A 6,000-nucleotide genomic window follows, 5' to 3' on the forward strand; every position below is an offset into this window, starting at 1 on the left:
TCTATAGATGGCTTATATGCAAAACATGAAAGCCATTTAGAAAAGTGTAAGTAACTAATATGTTCTGGAGCAGCAAGAACTTAAAAATCACAATTGGTCATTCATCTTAATTACAATTGTCCACCAAACCTGTTAGTGGCATCGGCTCACTGCATGTCATGAAGGGGTGAGGAACTCCAGCTGAGCTACTGTACAGTAAACCTCCACTTCCACTGTCAAACAGTTTCCATTGTGTTCAGCCCAGGAAGAAGTCTCCGGATGGGGTCAGCTTGGGGTGCCCCTATAGAGAAAACACACAAATAGCATCTCACTAAATGGTAACTGTCTTTGCCAAATCAATATAGCCTGTCAATTTGTCCCACCTTTAGTGGGATGACACTGAACAAACTCCACATCTATCCCATGGTTGGTGTAGATACATTGGAGAATGAGTGTAAAACAAAAAGGAACACGGATAAAAAATGATCCTATAGGTAAAAATGAATAAATCCATAGCTTCTCCCTACACACAAACTCAAATCCCATTCTTCCTCTTTACTCACATTGTTAGTAAGCCAGCATGTCAACCACAGCAGCCAATATGCAACATAACATATTCACATTGATACAGATCTCCAAGTCTATAGAATATAGGTTATGAGCCCTATACAGCGTGTTACCCTAAGGGTTAGTATATACCTATACAGAACAGTATGGGATAATCATGGTCATAAACCACAACGGCACAAAATGATGCTTACTCTTTAATGGTTGCGTCTCTAATGTGATATCGATAATATATTGACAGTAATGTACTGACTGTGTCCTCGATGTGTAAACTTAGTAAATATTCACTGAAGAAGTACATGCAAATGCTACCATAAGTGGTAAAAAAAACGGATCCTTTCCAAAACAACCTCGCTCGGTACAGCTTGAATAAAGTATGATAACCAATACGGAAATAGCTAGAGTATTTACCTGTGGATAAATCGAAAACGCATTGTATGGATTTCACTGACAGCTTAATTAAAGAATTGTGCAAATTTTTCACACAAATTGCTCGGACTGTGCTGCGTGACCCCTTGGCCATGCAGTTTAATTCATCTTAAACGGTCAAATATTATAAAATGTACTGCTGCTCACCCCACCTACGGTGGAAGAGGGAATCAGGAAAAATCAGTCGAGTAAGCTTTTCAGCAATTATATAAGGGCCTTTGTATATTTTCAGAAATGTGATGTTTGTGACAGGGAATATGAGGTAGAAAATACCCTCTCAAAGCTCGCTCACATAATAATGTAGGATACAAATAATCTGATGCAATGGTGTGTGTCTGATCTGCACCATAGATGATGGCAAGCACGTAATATGGAAAAACGAAATACACCAAATGTATTCCGGGTCTGTACTGTACATGGCAGTGCTGTACAAAAAACAATCGTATTTTCCTATGGAAATATAACTAGGTTACCCGTGCATGTTATTTTGCGAAGATAGCGCAAAGGCAATACAAATAACCATTCTGTTAAAGGCTCTTAATTGTGAGCACCAGAATGCACCCTACCAGCCAAGCTGTACCAGTACCAAATACACTTTGCAAGAACCAAACCACTACCAACAATTATTCAGTATTCAATTGGTCTAGTGTTGAGTCTGCCCAGTCTTTATCTCACAAAACCAATTAATTTCAACAATGAATTCAGGGTCACATTGTTCATAATAATTACCAGTGCACTTACGCACGTAAAAGAGAGAGTGCAGAGTCCGCGCCTTTTTGTTAGAAATTATGACCACGTTTTTCAACCTGCACCTGGACCTCAAATGCATCAAGTGCACTAATTAATCAAACACACCAGACACATTAGCAAGAGACACATTTGCATCCTTCTTCAAAGGGTTCGCCCCCTCTGCATTCTGTTAAATGGCCAACGTCATTTAGACTTGGGAGACCAATCAGTAATGCAAGCACAGATTCTTAATCAATAAAATAATTCATGTTTTTTTCTCATCGCCTTCATCAACTCGATCAAAAACAGTCATTTTTACAGTTTACAGATGGGACATTCGAGACAGTGTGTCTTTATCCCGGTCTGATAAATGCATATCCTTATCCTTATGTGAATCTATGGGGCTATTTATGAATAGCCAGGCACATTTGTTCTCCCGCAGTGTGACCAGAGTTTTATTGGAGATCACAGGGACCCATACATCACATGGGGATGGTAATCGATGCCAATCACATTTTTCTTTTCCAACCTCAAAAGGCTTGACACGACTGTGACGTTGTCGTGAGGAATTGCACCAGCTTCCAGCGACCTCAAAACACAAAACCAGTGGCTCATTCCAAAACTTGATTTTAACGCAATTTCTGAAACACGTCATGCAACCTACATAATGAGGCAAGCCCTCTTATTTGATCTGTTAAGAAATCTGGAATCGCTCACAATCTTGTTAATGCTGTCCGTTATACAATCATACAATCTGCTAATCTGTGTCAACATGCACCAGCCATATCCAAACTCATCCTTCGGGGTTGCTCGCGCAGTGCCAAGCGCGCTTTTACGCGCACATTCAGTGAGACGTGCAGCTTCATCACAGTCGAACAAACCCTGTTGTTTGTCATTAAATCGAAACCCTTCTCTCACCACCACTGCAAAACAACCACGAGTAAACTCATTGCGCATTGGGTGAAATAATTGAAGTTCCTCTCTTTAACATATTCGAGCACGTATGTTCATGCAGCGTGCTGTCCATGTATTGTTATGATGGTGGGGGGCATAAATTAATGGAGGCTGACGACGAAATCGACAAAAACCATTCCCTGTCTTCCCTTGGGGGGTAGGGGACACAACAATAACATTTTGTCCCCATTGGATGGTCAGAGTCGTATTTGCACGAGGTGTGAAGGTCTCTAAATCAAGGACATCGAGTCCAAATCATGCGTCAACTTCCGGATGCTTCACACTTCACAACAAAATGACTACGATTATTCAAAACTTTGATTTGAAATATTTTAAACATTAACATATACAAAACACAAATCAACGGCATATTTAAATGGTATAGCCTCTTTGTGTTAGAATAACAGCTTAACGCAATACAGTTATAGTAGCCCATAGCCCGAGCAGAAAATTCGATTATGTTGAAATTTGCCAACTCTCACGAAATGCTTGCTGTTATTCTGGAGAGGTGCTTGGCACGGGGATGCGCAATGCCATTCCTATAGAGAAAGGAACCGCTCCATTGATGGATCGGCAACAGACATGCAAATGGGGGGAAATGTAATATTCCCTTTATGATCATTGTAATTATTTAAAAAGCTCATTAAAGATTATTATCGTAACATTGTATACCACCCTTGTATATATCGTTTCATTTTTGTTGGATGCAGAAACAATCCACTGAAAAGAAGATTTGGATTATATGAGAATTTAATACTTTTTACTTTTCCAAAATAAAAGAGAATAATTCCAATATTGACGACAACAGCAGGCGATAGAAAACAATCTCCATAGCACTGTGATAATGTATTTATTTGCCAAGCTGAATTTCATTGCGCAATGTGACAATTCCATTCTGCATCATGGCATGGCACAATAGACAGATACCCATGTCTAAAGCGCAAACCATCTCCACTCCCATGTCACTGATAAACACGTTTATTACTACATCCCCCGATAGGAAATATGACTACTATGCGATATTTTCTATTGCATAGCATCGGTTGATTCAGTATAATGTAGTGAATGCCCAAGAAAGACATTCATATACCATAGGTCAAGTCGAAACTTGCTAGTTGCGCACAAAGTTCTGTCAGTATCCTGCCACGTCTGATGTTGTTACATTATACACTTATCCCAAGTAAATTGATACCCCCCTATCGTGCGCAATTCTCTCCATTCTCTAACCAAACATTATTAAGAGTTGCATGACCTATGTTGGTGAGTTAATTACCTGCTCTCAGGCTTTTCTGCTACTCGTGCAGCGGGTTACCTTCGTCCGGTGCTCTCTGGAAGTCAGTTGATCCGCTCCATCACACGGCTGCACGTCTGAGGACATGCTTGTAGAGTAAAGCTGGGGAGGCAAAGCTGGCTTCTTGGCTGGAGAAAGTGGCGAGGGAGGAGAGCGTGTATGTGAGAGACAGAGAGAGAGAGAGAGAGAGAGAGAGAGAGAGAGAGAGAGAGAGAGAGAGAGAGAGAGAGAGAGAGAGAGAGAGAGAGAGAGAGAGAGAGAGAGAGAGAGAGAGAGAGAGAGAGAGAGAGAGAGAGAGAGAGAGAGAGAGAGAGAGAGAGAGAGAGAGAGAGAGAGAGAGAGAGAGAGAGAGAGAGCGGGAGAGTTAGAGGGGGGCGGTGCACAGTGCAGAATTTCTTAGAATATTTGTTGCCGGTGAAATCCCCTGCGTACCTGTCTTGCTTTTTGACGAACAAAACCGACGGTGATGTTAAACACTGATTGTAATGCAGAGTTGCAAACTGCGTGATAATTATATTGTATACTATACAAATGGTATATGTCCTATCATGGTTGCATTGGTTGTGCTCTGAATGTGCCTAACCTTGATTTGCATTACTTTTGAAATGTCGTCTTGGGTAGCCAAGGCCGTTTGTTTGAGCGGATTGCGTTGATGCCTTTCAGAACCATGGAGAGCGCACACGACGCCTGAGCAAGAAAACCTGGGGAGAAAGTCAATAAGAAGGTAAAGCTGCTGGTTGATCGTCTTCAAAACAGACCTCTGCAGAGGAGGAGTAAAAGGAGTTTAGCCATTTGACCGTACGTGCTGAACTGCACAGCACTCTCAGTGATATGAGATTTGTTTAGCCGCTGGTTAAAACGACCTATCCCAGAACAATGCCTCCTCATGCTGAATGAGCGCAGCATTGACTGCGCACAGAGGCGTCAAGATCAAAGGGAGCACATGGGCGTCCTCACATGTGTCCTGTTTCATTTTTGATTCGTTGTTATTGTTTCTTTGTAATACTACTAGCCACCTAGCAATTTTGATGGCTTACAGGCTATCAATCAAGTTGGAGTAGCTAGCTTGTCTAACTATCTTAGCTGGCATGCCTGCTGGCAAGGTTGGCAGACTTTAGAAAAGCAAGCGTTTTCTAAATGTACTGAATAAGACTCACATTCCTTTCAATCTTTTACCCAGATTTTAGCAGAGATGCAGAGAAGCATATTTAGTTTGTTTAAGAAAAGAACCACCAGTCAGGAGGATACAGACAGCTCAAGAGGTATGCGTAGATATGCAGAAAAAATACATATATTTTTTACATTTAATAAAGCATAATGATTATGGTTCTAGACTGCAGGAAAAAGCTGTTTTTCAGTTTGAAAAATACAAAATTCTCCAACCACCACCCAACCACCCTCATGTAAAGTGCATTCAGATTGTAATCAGACCCCTTGAATTTTTGCACATTTTGTTATGTTACAGTCTTATTCTAAAAGGTCTTAAATGTTTTTTTTCCCCTCATGAATCTACACACAATACCCCATAATGACAAAGCAAAAACAGGTTTTTAGAAGTATCCAGACCCTTTACTTAGTACTTTGTTGAAGCACCTTTGGCAGCGATTACAGGGTCGAGTCTTCTTGGGTATGACGCTACAAGCTTAGCACACCTTTATTTGGTGAGTTTCTCCCATTCTTCTCTACAGATCCTTTCAAGTCCTGACAGCTTGGATGGGGACCATTGCTGCACAGATATTTTATGTCTCTCCAGAGATGTTAGATTGGGTTCAAGTCCAGGCTCTGGCTGGGCCACTCAAAGACATTCAGAGACTTGTACCGAAGCCACTCCTGTATTGTCTTGGCTGTGTTCTTAGGGTCATTGTCCTGTTGGATGGTGAACCTTCGTCCCAGTCTGAGGTCCTGAGGGCTCTTAAGCAGGTTTTCATCAAGGATCTCTCTGTACTTTGCTCCGTTCATCTTTGCCTCGATCCTGACTAGTCTCCCAGTCCCTGCCGCTGAAGAACATATCCACAGCATATCCACAGCATGATGCTGCCACCACTATGCTT

At 41.4% G+C, this 6,000-nt stretch overlaps 1 protein-coding gene across 2 annotated transcripts in view; it reads right to left on the reverse strand.

Moving 5' to 3' along the window:
* Nucleotides 1–4,070, reverse strand: part of LOC124014212 (muscarinic acetylcholine receptor M2-like) — a 105,244-nt gene extending 101,174 nt beyond the window's left edge. The window contains exons 1-2 of one of the 2 annotated variants that reach the window (XM_046328986.1): nt 3,932–4,070; nt 130–280 (exon numbers count right to left, since the gene is read on the reverse strand). The gene's annotated coding sequence lies outside the window, so the exon portion shown is untranslated. The remainder of the gene's footprint in view (nt 1–129; nt 281–3,931) is intronic. The other variant, XM_046328987.1, reaches the window with a different exon arrangement.
* Between the last annotated feature and the right edge of the window lie 1,930 nt (nt 4,071–6,000).

Source organism: Oncorhynchus gorbuscha, linkage group LG25 (assembly GCF_021184085.1).
Source record: "Oncorhynchus gorbuscha isolate QuinsamMale2020 ecotype Even-year linkage group LG25, OgorEven_v1.0, whole genome shotgun sequence".
Classification (NCBI taxonomy): Eukaryota; Metazoa; Chordata; class Actinopteri; order Salmoniformes; family Salmonidae; genus Oncorhynchus; species Oncorhynchus gorbuscha.